The following is a 19261-nucleotide window of genomic DNA, read 5'->3' on the forward strand; positions in this document are numbered from 1 at the left end:
TGTAGTTTAAACTGTTTATCACTATGTTTGAATCCTCACAAGTACTCAGCGCTGTCCCAAGTCCTGTGAGATATGTTCCTACACTGATAACTCCAGATTTCACAACAGGCCGATGCACTTATACATATCAGTCTCTCTAATAATTTGCAGATTCTCATTCACGTCATTAAATAACTTCTGCTGTCCTGTTTACCCATATTGCCCACCAATTCCCCTCCTCACAGCTTGTCAAAATCCTACACATCATTTCAAGCCAAGTTCAAGCCCTGTCATATTTTTGAAGATGATTTAGATCACAGAGCCTGACAAGATCTCTCCTCTGCCTGGTCTCTTATGGCAATTGTTACCTACTTCATTTGTCAGCTTTGTATTGTACTAAACTGTCTTGCCCTTGACTTCTTATTTGTCCTAATAGATAACGCTCTCTTAGGGCAGTGGCTGGGTCTTATGCTTTAGTGCTCTCCTTATGATGCCTTGAACATATTGGTGATTGAAAGATGGCTCAAGAGGCATTTTCATAGAATATATGAATGACTTTTGACAGTCACTTTTTCAGATTACATATACATGGTTCTCTTTCATAGGAGAACATATCATTAAGAATGAAATAAATTGTTGCAATATATATAATTAGAAGGTTACTCTTTCTGAATCATCATTGATTGCTCATGAATTAAATATTCTACAGAAGGCTGCTTTATGTAATTCCAACCTAAGAATAGTTTCTGCCCTTCTGATTTTTATGGAATTTTACTAGAGCTTCATTAACTGGAAATAATTGTTATTTACTTTTTATTTAAAAAGAGAGGTATTAAATATATTCCTTCTTTGATATAACTACTCATTTGTGAGAAAACTTGTTTTTAATTTAAAAAACAGGACAATATCCAGATCAATATACTTTATACTATTCACAAGCAATCTTAAAATCAATGTAATCATGACTACCTGGATATTGTGTGATATTGTTTTGAGTAAAAACAAAAGGGAGGGTAGTAAAAAACCTTTTTGGTATGTCTCTAAACTTAGTATTGCCTGATTTCAAATTTCAAAATTATTATTAATGAACCTAAATTAAACCTCTCCTAATCTAAAGAAGAGAGTTACTGCAATCTATGCAAGAGCATAGCCTAGTATAATAGAAAGCACATTATCCAGACACCATAATAATTTACCAGGAAATCATTATTTATTAAGTGTCTGTCCCTCTGCCAGGCATGTTGTAGTGAATTCCAAAGCCAGTCATTTGTTTTTCTCATCACAACTCTTAGCATTTTTTTATCCATTTGGAGCTGAAGCTTGGAAAGAAGGGATAGTGTATGCCCAAGGTCACACAACTGATAATCACGGAGCCAGAATAGAAAAGTCCCTGCATCTAATTTTAAAAGCCAATGCCTTTCTGCTAACATAATGCCTTTTATAAGAATGACTTATTAGCACAGAGGAGGTGAGCCACTCCCAGGGCACAGGAGGAGGCTTACGGGCCACTGTACCACTCCCACCGGCACAGAGGAGGTAAGCCACGTGCATGTGCCAGAAGCACCCCCCGCCCCCATTGAAATGAGAAGACATGTAAACAAGTTTCAAAACTAGACGTCCATATCACCTAAAACAACCCCAAAGGGAAAAGAGATGGAAACTGTGATATTCAAACACCTGGACTCCCTGAACTGGCAACAAAAGAGGATCTGGAAAAAATGAAATCAGAAATAATTTCTCAGATAACAGCAGAGATTGTACCCACAATACAAAACATGATTAATAAATCTAGAGCGGACACAGATAAAAAAAATTGAGGAGCTGGGGAACATGATGGAATCCCAACATAGGAAACAAATGGAATCCATAAAACACATGCAAACAGATTTCCAGGAGATTAAAAACTCCATTGAAAGTCTATGCAGCAGAATAAGCCAAGGTGGGGACAGAATTTCAGATATAGAAGATAAGATTGCTTTTAGTGATCAGGAAAAGAAAAATTGCTTTAAAATTGTAAGGGACCATGAGAAATCAATCCAGCAGCTGCTGGACAATGCAAAGAAGAATAACATAAGACTGATGGGAGTCAATGAAGAAACAGGAGAGAGTGCAGATAACATAAAAAAACTGTTCACAGAAGTATTGGCAGAAAACTTCCCAAGCAGGAGAAAAGAACTTGACATATAGATAAGTGAGCCATATAGGACTCCAGCTAGCCTTGATCAAAAAAATCTACACATAGGCATATAACAGTTAGGATTCCAGAAACCCAACAGAAGAACAAAATTCTACAAGCAGTTAGAGAAAAGAAACAAATCACATACAAAGGAAAGCCAATCAGAATCACAGCAGACTTCTCAATGCAAACCCTCAAGGCAAGAAAAGCTTGGAGTGATGTATTTCAAGCCCTAAAGGAAAACAGCCTCCAAATCAGATTGATGTACCCTGAAAAATTATCTTTTAAAATTGATGGAGAAACAAGATACTTTCATGACAAAGAGCACCTTAGAAACTTCGTGAATACCAAACCAGCACTCCAAAAATTTTAGACAATACCCTAGGAAAAGACAATGAGGATCACAACCCTAGGAAATCCAGCAGAATGAATCCATCAGGGGTAACAAGAAATTAAATGCAAAGGGGGAGAATCCAACAAAAAGAAAAAGTCATGACAATGATAAGTCAATATGTATCAGTTATAACCATCAATGTTAATGGTCTCAATTCACCAATCAAAAGAAATAGACTGGCAGAATGGGCCAAGAAGCAAGATCCAACAATATGCTGCATACAAGAAACACATTTAATTCAAAAAGAAACTCATAGACTGAAAGTTAAAGGGTGGAAAACAATACTCCATGAGACAAGAACCCCTCTCCCCTCCAAAAAAACAAACCTGAGTAGCTATCCTCTTTGCAGATCAAGTGGATTTCAAATGAAAATGTGAAACACTCTGGTCCCAAGAATTTCTATGTACAAATCTATTGTGAACATGTGTTTTCATTCCTCTTAAGTAAAAACTTAAGAACAGAACTGTTGGTTCTTAACAGTAATATAAGAAATTTCTATATTGTTTTCCAAAATGGTTTTATCATTTTACATTCACATTAGCAGTATTAGTAAGTTCTAACTGTTTCACACCTAAGCTGATATTTGTTCTTTTAAAACTTATAACTTCATCTCCCTAATGAGTGTATAATTTGATCTTGTTATTGTACTGATTAGTATTAGTATAGTTCTAGTGTTGCACACCTTTCCCTGTGCTGTACTGGCTATTTATCATCTTCTTGTGTCTATTTTTTAATTGTGTTGTCCATTAATGAGCTGTAAGTTCTTTAAATATTCTGGTCATAGGTTATATGCATTATAAATATGGTCTGTTTAAGGACTACTTTTCATTTTCTTAACAATGTCAGTTAAAGTTCCAAGTTTTGATGGAATCTCATTTATCAATTTTTTTTCTTTTATATATCATTTTTTATATCCTAGGAAATTCTTGCCTACCCTAAATTCATAAACATTTTCCCTTATAATTTATTCTTAAAGTTTTATAGTTTTAGTGTTTCATCTTTGGTTCATAGATCCTTTCACGTTATCTTTATGTATGGAAATAAAGGGTTGAGGTTAATTTTTTACATACAGATACCAGGTGTTCTTGTGCTATTTGCTGAAAACACTCTCTTTTCTTCTGCTCTTGAATTGAGTTTATGTTCTATAAAATGGTAATGTTAAATAATCTTTTAAAACTCAATGGGATCGTATATGTGTGGTTCTATTTGTAGATTCTCTGTTTTATTCCAATGATCTATGTTTTCCTTACACCAACACTACCTTGATTACTGTAGCTTTGGAGAAAGCTTTAAAATTACATACTAAATGCCTTCCAACACTGTTTTTTTTCCTTTTTCTTTTTACTTTTCTAGGTCCTTTGTACTCCTACACAACTTTTAACTTTTGATATCCAATTCTTCATTTATAGCAAGGACACATGTATCTGAATTTTTATATATACCTTGTGTTTTCTAATCTTGCTAAATTCAAATACAAGTTCTAGGGGCTCCTAGAGATTTCTTAGTATTTTCTCTGTAGATGATCATTTCATTTACGTATAAAGATTTTATTTCTACCTTGCCAATCCTATCCTAATTGTGTCATTTTATCGCCAGATTATTTTGGTTTGGGCCTATGTTTCAAAGTTTAATAGAAAGATGAAAAGTAATCATATCTGCCCTTCTTCTCCACCTTAGGGAGAAAGAATTGTATATTCTCCATTCATATAAGGCATTTTTGCTCAAAGTATGGAGTACATGGCTTTGATCTGTTGAGAAGGTTCTGTTCTACTTCTAGTCTTCTGATATCTTTTGCCATGAACAGCTGTAGAATTTAGTCCAGTACTTTTTCTCCAACTACTGACAGGATCATATGAGTTTTTCTTTTCCTCTGTTAAAATGATGACTTTTGTGGGTGGATCTTCCAATGCTGAACCAACACTGCCATCCATATAATAAAATTATTTTCTACATACTGCCAGATCTGACTTCTAACAATTTCTTTTGTTAAACAAATTTCTATCTATGTTCATACTTTTTTCTTCTATTATCTTTATCCAGTTTTAGTATTAGCACAATGTTGATTTCCTAAAATGAGGGGAGAAGTGTTCCTTCTTTTTTCTGCTTTAAATGTTTGATATAATTTATCAGTTAAAATGTTTATGAGCCTGTTGTTGTCATATAGGTAGGTTTTCAAGCTAGGAATATACTTTCTTTAATAGGTGCTATTCAAATTTTATATTTCCTCCAGAGTCAGTTTCATTAATTTATCTTCCAAGGTAATTCTTAGAAGTTGTCAAATTTTATTTCAAAAAAGGTTTTCGTAATATGCTTTCTATATCCTTTTAAATTCTGTAAAATCTGTGGTAATGTCTCTAGATCTTGATATTGTAATTTTAAAAATGTTTAATTGATATTGTGTAATAGAGGAAAAGGTCTAAAGGAGTAGGGGAAGTGGAAGGGGTAGGGAAAAGGAAAGAAGGGAAAAGAAAAAATATGAGAAAAGGGAAAAAATGGAAACAAAGTCTTTGTAAATAGGGAAGGGTGGAGGGGGTGAAGTGAGGTCAGGGGAAAGGGAAAAAAATAAGAACCAAGATACTCATGTAAAGGTACAAGATCCCAGTGATGAATGTAACTGTATTTTATACCTAAAATGTACCAATAAACTTAATGGAAAAAAAAGAATGAATTATCAATATTTAACATTGTTGCTTATCAAAATCTCCCAAAATAGAGTGCTTGAAGGTGATACATATATAAATATACACACATATATATATATATGTGTGTGTGTGTGTGTGTGTATATATATATATAGATAGAGAGAGAGAGAGAGAGAGAGAGAGAGAGAAAGAGAGAGAGAGAGTGAGTTGGGGAATCTTGTAAATATATTCCAAATTACTTTCTAGATGCAGATGCAGCCTCTGGAAAAAACCAGAATTTGTCTTTTTATAGAGATTATTAGCTCTAAGTAATATGGCATTTCCAACTCATATTTAGAGTGTTGTTCATTTGAATTCTGGATCTTTCCTGGTTGTAGTTTCACTTGATTTGCCTTTTTTCATTTTTGAAAAACAATTTTCTTGTAATGGATTTTCTTTTGGACCTAAACTTAGTTCAACAGGAATCAGATTCTTGGTGCTGCAAAAGACCTTAAGGCAAAATCCAACTTACTCTACCATTTTACCAATGAGCAAAAAGTTGACATCCAGTGAAGTGACATGATTTATCTAGTCTGTGAGAGGAACCTCGGTCTCATTCTCAACTCAGTGGAGTACTGTGACATACTGTGTCTTAATGAAATACTCAGATCAAACAATTGCAAAGTCAATGACAATTTTGGGGGGTAGAGGCTTAGCATCCTGGCTGATTTGAAGCTGTAGTTATGAATTTAATGTTTGAAATGATATTTTAATATAAAAGCCATGAAAAATTGAAAACTGACGTTTAATATAGGATCATGAATATTACTATGCTTTAATACTGGTTTGGGGCTTTCTTTCCATTTTCACTTTCACCCATTTTCCCCATGTTCTCTGTAGAACTGGCAGCACACTTCATGATGCCATAATTTAGCCCCATGTGCTCTTTTATTTGGAATTCCTTTTCATATCTTGATTGTTTGAAAAGTCCAACTTCTTGTTCCTTTATATACCATAACCTTAGAATACCTTGCCTTGCCTTACCAGAATTAATTTCTTACTTGCCTATCCTATTATGGTATTTTGTCTGTTCCTTTACTATGATACTTCCCTAAATTTTATTGCATTATTTCTTCGCTTGTGTTTCTTCCTCCAGGATGAATGCTCTTGAAAGCAAAAATATTATTTTAATCATCTCATTGTCTTCCATGACAACATAATGCTAGGCACATAGAGCAAGGTTGCAAAAGCATTCTATGTAAATGAGTTAGTTCCCAATTATGCTCTTTTCTAGTCAATACCCTAAAAAAGAATAAAGCCTGAAAATGTGCTCTGTAAATAAGATCATTTGATTAAACAATATCATAAAATATTTGCTGCCATTCTAATTAGTTGGATTTTTTCTAGTCATGAAATTTAAAAGTAATGCTGTATTTTGGTGGTCACTGTTTTATGTTACTTTAAAAATATAATAGACGTTGATTTATGTATCACCAATCATAAATCTATTGGGTGGTTGTTATAGCTAACATTAATTTGGCCATCTGTTGACTCAAGAATTAGCTGATCATTTCTTATAATTTGATGTAAAAATAAATCAATGACTATTAGAAATGCTTAAGCTTTACATCACTATATTATGGGTAGATCCAAGGATTTATATGTATAATATGCACATATTTTTCATAAAGGTGTGTTTTCTCTTCACAAATAATAATGAAAGAAAAATAAAAGTTCAACTATAGAATATTGAATTCAATATATCTTATTTGCTTAGTAAGACAAATGTTTATCAATGTGACACTGGGCTCCCAGAAATGGTATCTTCTGGTAAATATACAGAGTTATATAATGTACAGCTGTTTGTAATTAATCATCATTTGTAATGCCTAGTGATTTGTACTATACTCCTTAGAACAATAACAATAATAATAACAATAACTTTTTTTGTGTGTGTATAGCCTGAGTAAACAAAATTTTAATGCATAGAAACTGACAAATCAGCATTTCAATTTATTGATTGGAAGCTTTTGCTTTTCAATGTCTAAATCAGTGAAACGTTTGTAAGGATATTCATATTTGGCTTGATGGGCCCTGTTTACATGACACATTATAGTTGCATAATCCGTGACTGAGAGTAGGCTTAGGTGGTTTAATTTGCTTCTGAAGAGATTCCCAAGTTGCGCAGAAGGCAAGTGCCAAAGTGCCTAAGAGTACAATACTTTTCATATGGAATTTTAAAGAGGTCTTCTATTTTTTCTGTTCCATTTCAGCAGGTACACAAACATTCTGACATCTCAGTATCCCCAAGGGTGACTAGATGATCATGAAATGGACTTCAATTTAACCCTCTTAACCTTCACTCACTCACTCCTAGAGTCCAAGTTGACATGAGTTTAAGCATTTCCATGAAAATACTTAAGGAAATGACAGATTATTTGTAAAGACATATAATTGGGTGGATACCTGATTTCTCATTGGGAACAATAAAAGCATGATAACAATGAAATAATATTTTCAAATTGCTGGCAATAAAATTTGTATCTTTCTAAACTATTATTCAAAAATAAGAATTAATCATAGATATTCAGAAAAGTAAAAATAAATACAAACCCTTGCTCATAAGTCCTCATGGAAACACATACTAAAGAATGCACTTCAGCAAGAAGAAAATTGAGTTAAAAAGGAAAGTGTGATGATAATAGTTAGCAAAACAATTGATCAAACCCTTAAAATATCTACTTTTGATTCTCTTATATTAGAAAACTAAAATACAGAAAAATAAAATTGAAAAGAAGAGATGACAGAAAACAGAAAAGCAGATTTTTAGAGCTAGGAAGAGGATGGAGGAAGGTATAGAGAAAGGGAGAGGGTAGAGTGATAAAGGGATAAAAATTTACCAAACTATATTACATGTAAGTACCAGTGCCCTAGTATGAATGTGCTTATTATGTATTGCAAACATACACTAATAATAAAAACTATAACACTAAAAAAAGAACAAAGTAGAACTTAAGTACTGAAATAGTAATTATAATTACTAAAGAGATATACTTGAAGAAAATGCAATTTGTTGTACATCTTTGATTTCTGCATGATGATATGACATTGATTAGCCTCAGGCATTAATGGGAAAATATGTGGTTAAATTTATTTTAAAAATGTAAAGAAACTGAAACCACTGCAGCAATAAAAATACATTACTTAATTTCTAAAACTGGAAGTCTATTTCTATCAAGCCAATTGAATATAGGAAGACAAAGGAACATGAGCTACTATGAAAACTATCGTAAGTTAAAAAAAAATACTATGTAGAAATGAATCCACTATATTAGCAATCAGAATAAATATAATGCACTAATCATTCATATGAAATGACAAATTATTAGATTTGATTTAAAAAGAGATAAATAGCAAACGATAATGCTTCCCAAGAGTAAAGGTAAAAATTAAGAAATAATAAAAGTTATTTATATACACAATAATTAAAAGAGGCAAAGAATAATTTTATCAGAAATATGTAGTATTAAACAAAGGATTATTATGCATTAAAATAAAAACAATGTTTTTTTCAGAATATATAATAGTGAAGCAGTACATATCAATAAAAGTGGCCAATATAGCCAACAGGGTAAAACCAGAAGAAATTAAGAAATATATATTCATGGCTATGTACAACTCATCTTCTTCAGAAAATGGCAAAGCAGCAAACAAGAACATTATGGAAGGCTGCTGAAAATGAAGAATATTTAAAACTGAGGATTTAAAACTGAAGAGTTTAAAACTGGTGAGTGTGATTTGGGAGAGCTATTTTTGAGAGTAATCTAGTTACATTCAGTTCAAAACACACAATATGCATGTACTAATAATTCTGCTTCTAGATATACCTTTTAGGGAAATTATTGCACATGTTCATAATCACACATGTACAAGAATTCTATTTTGCCATAAACATAGATAAATGTGTTATTTGTAGGAAAATTAATGCACCTTGAGATCATAGTATTAAATGAAGTAAATCAAACACACAAGCTTAAATATCTCATGGATTTTCTTACATGAGAAAGCCAAATAATAAATAAAATGCAAAATAAAAGATAGATAATAGTAATTAGGGAGATAGATCTTTCTCAAATGGGAAGGGGGTCAAGAGATGGAGGGAAGTGGAGGGAGGGGAGGAAAAAGAAATGAAAAAAGGAATTAAGATATGTACAAGTACCAACTCCACAGAAGGAATGTAAGTATTATTGTACATTACTTTCCTCATTGCTAATACAAAATATCCAGCACCCAAAGTTAAAGGAGGAAAGGTTTATTGTAGCTCACAGTTTGTAGAGGTTTCAGTCCATAGCCAGGTGGTTCCAGAACAGTGTTTCAGGCAGAAGGGCATCACAGAGGAGAAACAGTTCATGGCATGGCAAGCAGAAGGTAGCACAGCAAATGAAGTAGCAAAGCAGCAGCCTGACTCTCCCTTTTATCCCTTCCAGTCTATCCACATTTTGAGTGGTGCCAAATATACTCAGGGCCACCTCTTCATTATCCACACCTAGAACTATGCTAAACCAGTCAGTGGACTAATTTAGTAATCACACGTCCTTAATCCCAGCATCACACACCCTAGATCCAGCCACCTCTGAAAAGCCCCACCTATGACTGCATGGGAGGAAATACAGATACAAGCAATAACAATTATGTATTGTACTAATAAAAAACATGTACTAATTTTAAAAAGAATTCTGACCTACACATTGCTTTAGTAGTAAAAACTGGAAACAATGTAAGTGCTATATAATAGAACTCTATATATTAGTTAAAATGTATGAACTATATGCTTATGTACAATATAGAGAGAAATTTAAAAAGAAAACATTTGAGACATCAAAGTAAATATCAGAGAATAGTTTTATACTTCTTATATAAATTAATATACAAAGCACTACATCATATTTAAAGATACTGACAGAAGCAAGAAAATGCTAAATCTTGATTCTAAAGGGGATAGCTGAAATAGAGAAATAAGAGATCATGAAAAGCATTGTTTTATTCCTTTCAAGAAGAGAGAAATATATTAAATGAATATAGTAGAGAATTTCCATTTGTTGTGAGTGGTAAATAGATTTGTGTTTCTGTATTTGAAGTATATGCATATTTAGTTTAATTTCAAAAATATTTATTCTACATCAGCAATATTAAAGGTGCTGTACTAAGTATAGGATGAGCCATAGTTAGGTTAATATTTTCAAACTTTAAGGAAATTTGTGGCATGATAATAAATATATTTAAGTATTGTAGTCACATCTAACATATATTTAGCATTGTTAAGTTCAAAAAATAATGTCCTATAAGTCCTTATTGTGTTTACTGAACATCTGCTATATGCTAGGCATTACAACAGTTTGGGAGATTGCAAAAATTTATGAGAGTTCATGTTTTAAAGAGTTCAATAAATCCAGTGACACAGATAAAAATGTTTGAAAATTTATGTTTGAAAAATTAGAAGAGGGAAAAGCTAAGAAAGAAATTTGATGTAGAACATCAGGTAGAAGAGTGGGTAGTATAGAGATTTTGAAGAAAGGAACAAATTGTTACATATTTTTAAAAGCAGACTTTCTATATTACCAGCTGCATAAAGAGGATTCAGCATTAGGAATGCTAATTTATTTAATGGGAAAAGGAGTGATAATATGGTCCTATTAGTCTTATATACCCTTAACAGTACATATCAGGAACCAACAGCAAATATATAGGGTAAAGTACTAAAGATATTCTCACTCAAATTAAGAAGAAGGCAAAGAGTCTAATGGTCACTGTAATTATTCAGTATTGCCTAGTGCTAGGTAATGGAATAAAACATTGAGTTGGATAAAAATAGCAGAAAAAATTTTATTTTCAGTGATCTTGAATATTTAAGAAAATCAGGAAATTTGACTAAAATGTTCAATCTAAAAAGATTTGTTAAGATGGTGGCACACATGAAACAAAAAGCTTTCCTTTTATACTATAGTAATAGGATGTTAAGTTGGAAGATTTGACTGAACTTCAAATTATAATGTACTATGTGTCACATCAACAAGCTGAATTTTCAGAGAAGAAATCTGTGAACCTGCTGAATGAGTCATCTCTATCAAGGCTTTAAAAGAGGTGGCTGGAGATTCAAAGGGTTTTATCTGAAAAAAATGTACAATCTCAGTCTTGTCTCCCACCTAAGGGGAAGGGAGGAGTTCTTTGACGCATTTCCTCAGATCTACTGAGAAATTCTCATCAGGACTGCTCAAAGAGATTGATGTGTGCTTCACACAGCTGTGTGGTATCTTGGATCAGTTTTTGATTTGTGCTTGTGAAATCTGGGACAGAAAGATCATAGCTGGCAGTTACGTGTGACTTGGTGACTAAGTTTCTTCCAGTAAATCAGAGTGAAAGCAAATTTCATGTTTTCTTTTTCCCGTCTCCTTCCTGTTGCTAGTTGGCTCTGGAGCCTTTATCTTAGAGCTTGAAATGACCCATGGTATTGGAGAAACTAGAAAGACTGGGCTCCTGACACTTAGGAAGCCACCATTCCAGTCCTAAATGGTACATACCTGGATTTATTTTACATGACAAAGGAATGAAACTATCTTACTATTTGTAAGGTACTATTGTTTGGGACTTTTTTGTTATGGATGTAAGGATTGTGTGTCGGAATTGAAATATTTTAAAGTATTTACCGAATTATTGTGTCTATAATTCTTATTTTGTCTGATGATCATACCCCGTTGGAACTTTTACCCTTAAAGATTCATTACCCCCAAGGAAGGGCGAACCAGAGAGAAAACATCTAACATTTTTAACTTTTAAGTTCAAAAGGCCTAAATAAAGGTTTCATACATAAAAATTCCATTTACCCTCTTCCCCTAGAAAAAGATCTGAGTCAGAAAGCAAATGAAGAAGGATTTCTGCTAAGGGGCTAGCTTTCCTGGCTAAGCCACACAGGGTAGAGAAGGCATAGGGGGCAACAGAGCTCTAGTGATCTTGGAGTCAGGGGAGCTTGTGCTCTGTTTCCTATCCCTATGTCTGAGAGTTCCCCAGGCTTTGAGGATCAGAGGATCAGAGGATACAGAGGGTACATGGAGAGGGGTGACTGAAGTGTCACAGTCAGAAATAGCTCTGGCATCTCTGCTGGTTTCCTGTGCCCTCAGAGTCATAGGGAAGAACTGAATGTTTCCACATGATCCCAGGAAACCTGTGGAAGCAAGGAGGGTGAGGGAAGTGTTGCAGATATTGCTGCTGGATTCTCCAGTATAGTGGTTATTACAAGAGGCAACCACAAGGGAGAGTTGTGTGGAACTTTGGAGGAATAACCATAATTAAACCCCAGAAAGATCCATTCATTTCAGTCATGAGTTATGAGCAAGTAGGCAGAAGCTATCAGACAGTGACCAGACAATTCCCTCACAATTTTCTGAGTACACAGAATATCCTGAGCAATTCCTACGGGCCTGTATCTATGAACTAGTAAAGTAAAAAACTGAAGATGGAAGTGTAAAAGAGAGTGAAAAAAGCAATTCTCAGAGGAAGCAGGTCTAGTTTAAGATTATTTGAAGAGGGTCTTCAACCTGTACTAAAGGCAGCATTTCTTTTTCAGAAGCAAGATCAAAATTATATTTTTAAACTGAAAATTTAGTTATATAGGCCCTGTCTTTTAAATAAAGAAAAACAACTATCTCTATATAATAATAAAGCTGAAGAACCTGGGAAGTTAATTTTTTTCTAAGTTTCCCAACATTCCTGTAAGTGGCATTAGGTGGATAGTATTTAAGATCACTTTGCAGAAAGAAAATTATCTGAGAACTATATTTAGCTTCAAGTAACCTCTAATAAGCCTTAAGAATGACATAGAAGAGATGGCATTGGTTTTACTTTCTGTTTGGGGTTACAACTTTTAATTATTTTGTTTGTTTCTTAGAGTCAATGTAACCCAATTTCACTTTAAGATGACTGCAAATGCCACTTTTCGCCCCTCTTCTTTGCTAAGAGTTCAGTTACATAATTTTGTATGCTTTGAAGCATTTGCCCAGTGGTATTGTAAGAATGAAAATATTTTCTTGTGTGATATTCCACTAGCTAAAAAGATATTTTCCATATAGTTAATTTCTCCAAAGGAAAAAATTTCTTCAATCTATTCCTCAATCTTCAGTTGATTTAAAATCATTAAAACAATAAACATTTTCTTGGATGTCATTATGAGATAATCCTACAAAATTAAGACTCTTGGACTGCTGTCATGATTTTTACATAATTGTTTTCTTTAACATTTGCAGAAATAAAGCTAGAATCCTAAACTGGATATGAACATTTTTGTAGGTCTGAACAGTTGATAGATTAGGGTGTGGAAACTTAATGATCTCCTAGGAAAACCATATAAAGTCTTTGTCCAGCACTGAGTCCCCTTGCCTGTTATTGCACTCTGTTCATAGAAGTTTTTTAGTGCTGGTGGAATCAATGGGTTACTGGAAAGATGGATAGTTGGATGGACAGATGGAAGTGAACAGGAGAATTTATCACAAATGACAAATCCAGAATAAGTTTGACTGAAGAATCTACTTCTGGGGTATCTGACGGTGGGTCATTCTAATGAGCAAAGAATCTATCCCTGGTAATTTTTTCCTGCCCTGACTGCTTTAATTCATATTTAAGCCCAGAGGCTATCTGGAGAGTTGTGAATGATGAGTATAAAAGTAGTCTCATTAAAACCTCAGTAAGACTTGAAACCCAAGCAGCAAAGCTTGTAAACACTGTGAATAAAATGCTGTTCCCCATGGGAATCACAAAGCACAGTGCAATTTTAACAGACAGCTCCTGCACAATGAGTTTATTCTTGACCACTTACATCTCCTGAAACTAACAGAAATATTTGAGAAACAATTTACATGAAATTGCAGCCATCATTGACAGGTGTTGAAGGTTAGAGCCAATACATTTGAATTTTCCTGCTAATCTGACTTAATTACAGGCCCAGAACCAGGGCCATGCCCTGTAAGATCCTGAGAGCAAGTGCCTCCTTAACTTTTGAACCTTAGATACCTATCTTGTTTCACCCTACTTTTAGCCTTGGCTAATTAAGACCCTTTAGCTCAGGATAACCAGAGATTCCAGGTTAAAATAATTTATGTATTTATTTCCATTGATAAAGCTTCTGTTATGTGCAAAATGAGAAGGCTAATACTGAACTTAGGTAACTCCTTTCAGTGGACAATGACTCAATACCTGTGAACTCTACATCCCTAGACAAATGTTTGAAATTCTAATTTTTACCCAATTAACTTTTCTGACATTGATGTCTCTTCCTAGCAGTAGCTAGAGAGACAAAGATGACAAATCAATCATTGCCTTTGGGAGTTTAGCATTTATTTATAACAGTAGGATTATTTTCCCTTTGTAATGGTAATAAATATACAATGACCCATCTCCATTCTCTTATTTCATTTTGTGACTAAGAGGAAAATTTGAATAAAAAGTGTGAAAGCTATTTTCAAATTAGAAAAGCTTTGAAATGGTATATGACGTATGCCACACTGCCACACTGCCAGGCAAACTTACATACTTTGGAGCACTACCCCAAAAAGCTGTAGTTTCACTTATACAGAGAATGATGTCAAATAAGACTCATCTTGGTGAACGTAGGCTGGTTTAGGACCTTCTTTTAAAAATAGAAGTGTCCTGACTAATCCATTATGCTGGCAATAGACCTGAAGACTATAGAGTGTTACTTGTGAAGAGTTGAGCAAATGAAGACAAGAAAGATAGATTTCTTCTCCTAAAGTGCTTAAGATATATCCGTCATTTAGTTAGAGCTGCAAAGAAATTTCATTTAGATTTTAATTTTTGAGACATGGTTCACAAAAGGAATTTGTCTCACTTCAAAAATAGTCAAATATTAAACAATAGAATACATGTTGTTTTAGACCACAAAAAATATTTGATAATTTTCTGACAATGTGTTCCCTCTTGGAAGCAAAACCAAACTTTGTTCTCTAGCTTTCTTAACAAAATTATTATATTTTTCTTTGTGGAGATAATCAAATTATCACAGGGAACTTTACCAATCATATTCTGTCAGCAATTTAATATATTTGTAAAGGTTAGATATTCATTTCACCAATGTTTATTACAGGCTAGTTCCTTACTGAAATTTTTAATTTGTTGTTGCATTGACTTGCCTATTGAAACCCACAAGTGTAGATTTGGTGTTGAAGGAGCAGAGAAACTTGTTTGCCCTGTGGTGAAATTTGCAGCTTATTCTTGGTGTGGTGAGAAAAGTCTCCAACAGACACTGAGCGACATCGTGGTTATGGTTGTGGGAGTTGGAGACTCAAGAACTGGAAAAGAGAGAAGAGGAAGAGTGAGGAGGGGAGGAGGAGTAAGGATGGGATAATTGTTCTAAACAAAATTTGCATTTACTATCAGGGCTTAGATTTGATTTAGCACAGTAGTGTGATAGAACCGACCAGCTCTAAGAATCAATTGTGGGTTGTTTGTGTTCCTGTGTCCCTTCCAGGCTCTATGATATCATGTTGGCAGCTTTAAAGAGACCTAGCAGGAATGTTTACACAACAGCAACTAAATGCTACAAACCCTGGCATTTCCTTCCTTGGACAGCTTGTTGTTAAATGTTTCACACATCATAATCATGAACCTGGAAATTCTCAGTGGGCATTGAGTTTTATAAAGCATATTCCCTGTGTGGAAATTTGGAATGAGAAATACCTATTACTAAAACATGCTTCCTTCCTTTGCACTGCTATCTTCTCTTAAATATTCAAGCATCAAAAGTTTTGGGGTTCAGGAGATCTCTAAAAGAACTTTCTTGGCAAATCTACACGTATACAAGTTAATCTCTACTTTTGTTCAACTTTTACTTTATATAACATGTTTTATTTTACACCTACAACAAGTGTACTGGTACAAATTTACACTGATTATATATGTGAAACTTTGGGGCATGTATGTGAATTTACATAGGCTTTTGAGGTCTCAGAGTGAAATTCATAGGAGATTTGTCTGATTCTAGAATGTCTTAGATTGCTTAAAAATGTAGGGGTTTAATAAACCATACAAGTTATACATTTATATAAATGGAATCATATCTGAAAGTATCGTCTTTGTCCCACAACCAATAACATCAAATAAAAACTACCAATTTCTTTGGTCATTTTAATTAAGTTGAATAAAAGTCTCATAGAGTTGTTAGTATGCCTTTTAGAGTTCTCTAATACTTAATGATTTTTTTAACACATTAAAAGTAGGCTTCAGAGTCAGTCTTAGGTAAAGGCATCAAGCTCATATTTAATAATATTGTTTTCTATATGCTTTATTCACTAACCATTTTCAGAATTATGTTTAAACAAAAAAGTAAGTTTGTTTTAAAGAAAATAAATTAGTAATATTATATGTAGTATACAGATTGAAAATGTGAAAAACGATTCTGAAGATTTGCATTTTCAGTCCCTGATAATTCAGCATGAATGGTTAAGAGAAATATAAAGTAGACATAAATTCTTCACATTATACAGGATGTGGGCAACTGTAGTTTAATACAAACACAGATGAACAGATACATTAAGGCAAAATGGATGACAAACTGTTAGTATCTGACCCTTTCTAAAATTTAACACATTAAGAAAATTCTGGAGCTAAAAACATAACATAATGAAAGTAAGGGACTGAGGGAGAGCTACTGGGGGTGAAAGTTTTAATGTAAGCCTCTAACTTTTGATGTATGCAGTGTAACTCACCCTGATTTCAATCCATCTTGTTTTAAGGGTCTCTTGCTACCAATCAGGCCAAAATGTGCAGTGAGAAGACTGGAAGATATTCTGGGATGAGTCTACCTTATCCACGGTAAGCAATAAAATAAAATTTTAATGTTTCACACAGGATATAAAAATGTGAAGGATGAAAGCATTTTTCCTTTAAACAAGGCTCAATTTTAGTGATTTGTTCCCTTATGCATTGTGAAATACAGAGGGAAATGAGGATACAAGGAGAAGAGGGCTATATACAGGCGAGAGAGGGGACTGGAGACGCTAACCCCTGCATCTTCATACCAGATTGCTAACTTCAGCACTGTAAGAAAATACACTTCTGTTGTTTAAGCCATCCAGTCAGTGGGACTTTGCCATAGCAAACAGATATGCAGGATTCAAAATTAAAAATTGTTTATAAATATTTGAGGTATTATTTTCCATGTTTTTTTTCTACATATTTTCATCTCTCTCATATAATTGTCTCTTAGTATGATTTGGTAGCAAGAGATAGAATTCTGCTATTTAATAAAGGAGATTTTTTTAAGAATGGAAAAATAAAATGATAGGGTTAGCGTCAGCATATTTAATCATGTCATTTACGTAGGTATTTTTACAATTTTTTAGAGGTTAATTATGTTTCTTTTTGCTCTGTGATGATATTTGCTAACACATCATGACAGAATTTCAGTACTAAATACTCCGTAAAACTGAGAAAATAAATGTAAGGCACATAGAAAAGTACCTGGATAGGACAGTGACAACAAAATTGGTTTGCTTTCCAGTTTGTTCTCTGATGATCTGTAGCAATGAGATCTAAAATAGGAAATAACCAATGGCTTAAACATAATTGTTACATTGATATTGCTAATTATAGTACTAATTGGTATATATCATTTTGTTTATATAAAATAAAATTATTTCTGTTTAACAAATAAAAAGATCAGAGTATTTTTGTTTATATGACTAAGGGCGCCTTCATTTACAGATAGTGACAAGTTTTACGGGTAAAGAAGATCTGAGAATTTTTGCTTATGTAACTGAAGGCACATGTTTACTTATGACTAATGATAAGTTACAGTTTTCCTAGTAAAATATTGAAGTTAATAGTTTGGTTTTATTGTTTTAGAAAATTAAGGTGAAGAATATTTTAATTACAGTGTAGCTCCCATATACTGAAAATTTATAAACAACTGCATTTTCACCTCTGGCTACTATTCTTGTCTCTAACAGTCATGTAAGATATGCTTATCATAGGTATCTACATATACTAACTAGAGATAACTAACTAGAAGGATATTTTAGCTGCCCTGCTCTAGATTTATTGGTGGATCTATGGGGTAATGTTTGGATTTATGATCATTTTCTTTTCACCAACTTGTCTTTTTAATTGGAGTAAAAGTTCCTTTTTTAGCATTTTCTTGCAATAAGCAACCTAAGGTTAACTTCTGATGTAAATTTATTCCTTTAGTATACAGAAGTTTTTTAACTTCTTGCTGCAGAGAAAAGCTAATAGACTACTAGTGCATTTGATTATTTATATTTAATTGTTCTAGAATATTATTTTCATGTTATTGTATTAATTAATTTTGTGGGTTGATTTATGAAACATATATTATCAGTGCAAATAGCGCACATATTTTTCCAAGTTTTATTGTGGCAAAATGAATATAAATTAATAATTTATAAGTGTACAGTGCAGTTGCATAAGTATATTTATACTATTCTACAACCATCATCACGATCTGCTTCCATAACTTTTTCATATTGCAAAACTGCAACTTTGTATTCATTAAACAATAATTCCCTATCCTACTCCCCCTGCCAGCCCTTGGCAACTATCATTTTGTTTACCACTTCTGTGATTTTTAACTATTCTGTGGTTCATTTGACTGGAATTATGGAATATTTGTCTTTTGTGACAGGTTTATTTCACTTAGCACAATGTCATTGGAATCACTGTGCCCTGTTGGTGGGAACTTAAAAAATGGTACAGTTGCTGTGCATAAAAGTATGGTGGCTCCTCAAAAAGTTAAAAATAGTATTTCCATATAATCCAAGAAAATTACTTTTGTATATATACCCAAAATAATTTAAAACAAAGCCTCAAAGAAGTATTTGTACAAGCATAATCACAGCTGCATTATTCACAAAAGCTAAAATGTGGAAGGAAATAAAATGTTTGATGGATGATCATTGGTATGTAAAATGTGTACACACACACAGATGTAATTCATTGTTTTTTTTTTTTTTTTTTTGGTAATGGGAATAGAACTTGGGTCCTTAGGCTTGCAAGGCAGGTGGTGGAACC

This window comes from Heterocephalus glaber, unplaced genomic scaffold (genome assembly GCF_053883595.1).
Source record: "Heterocephalus glaber isolate CG9 unplaced genomic scaffold, H.glaber_assembly_v1.0 deba00001538, whole genome shotgun sequence".
NCBI classification, from domain to species: domain Eukaryota; kingdom Metazoa; phylum Chordata; class Mammalia; order Rodentia; family Bathyergidae; genus Heterocephalus; species Heterocephalus glaber.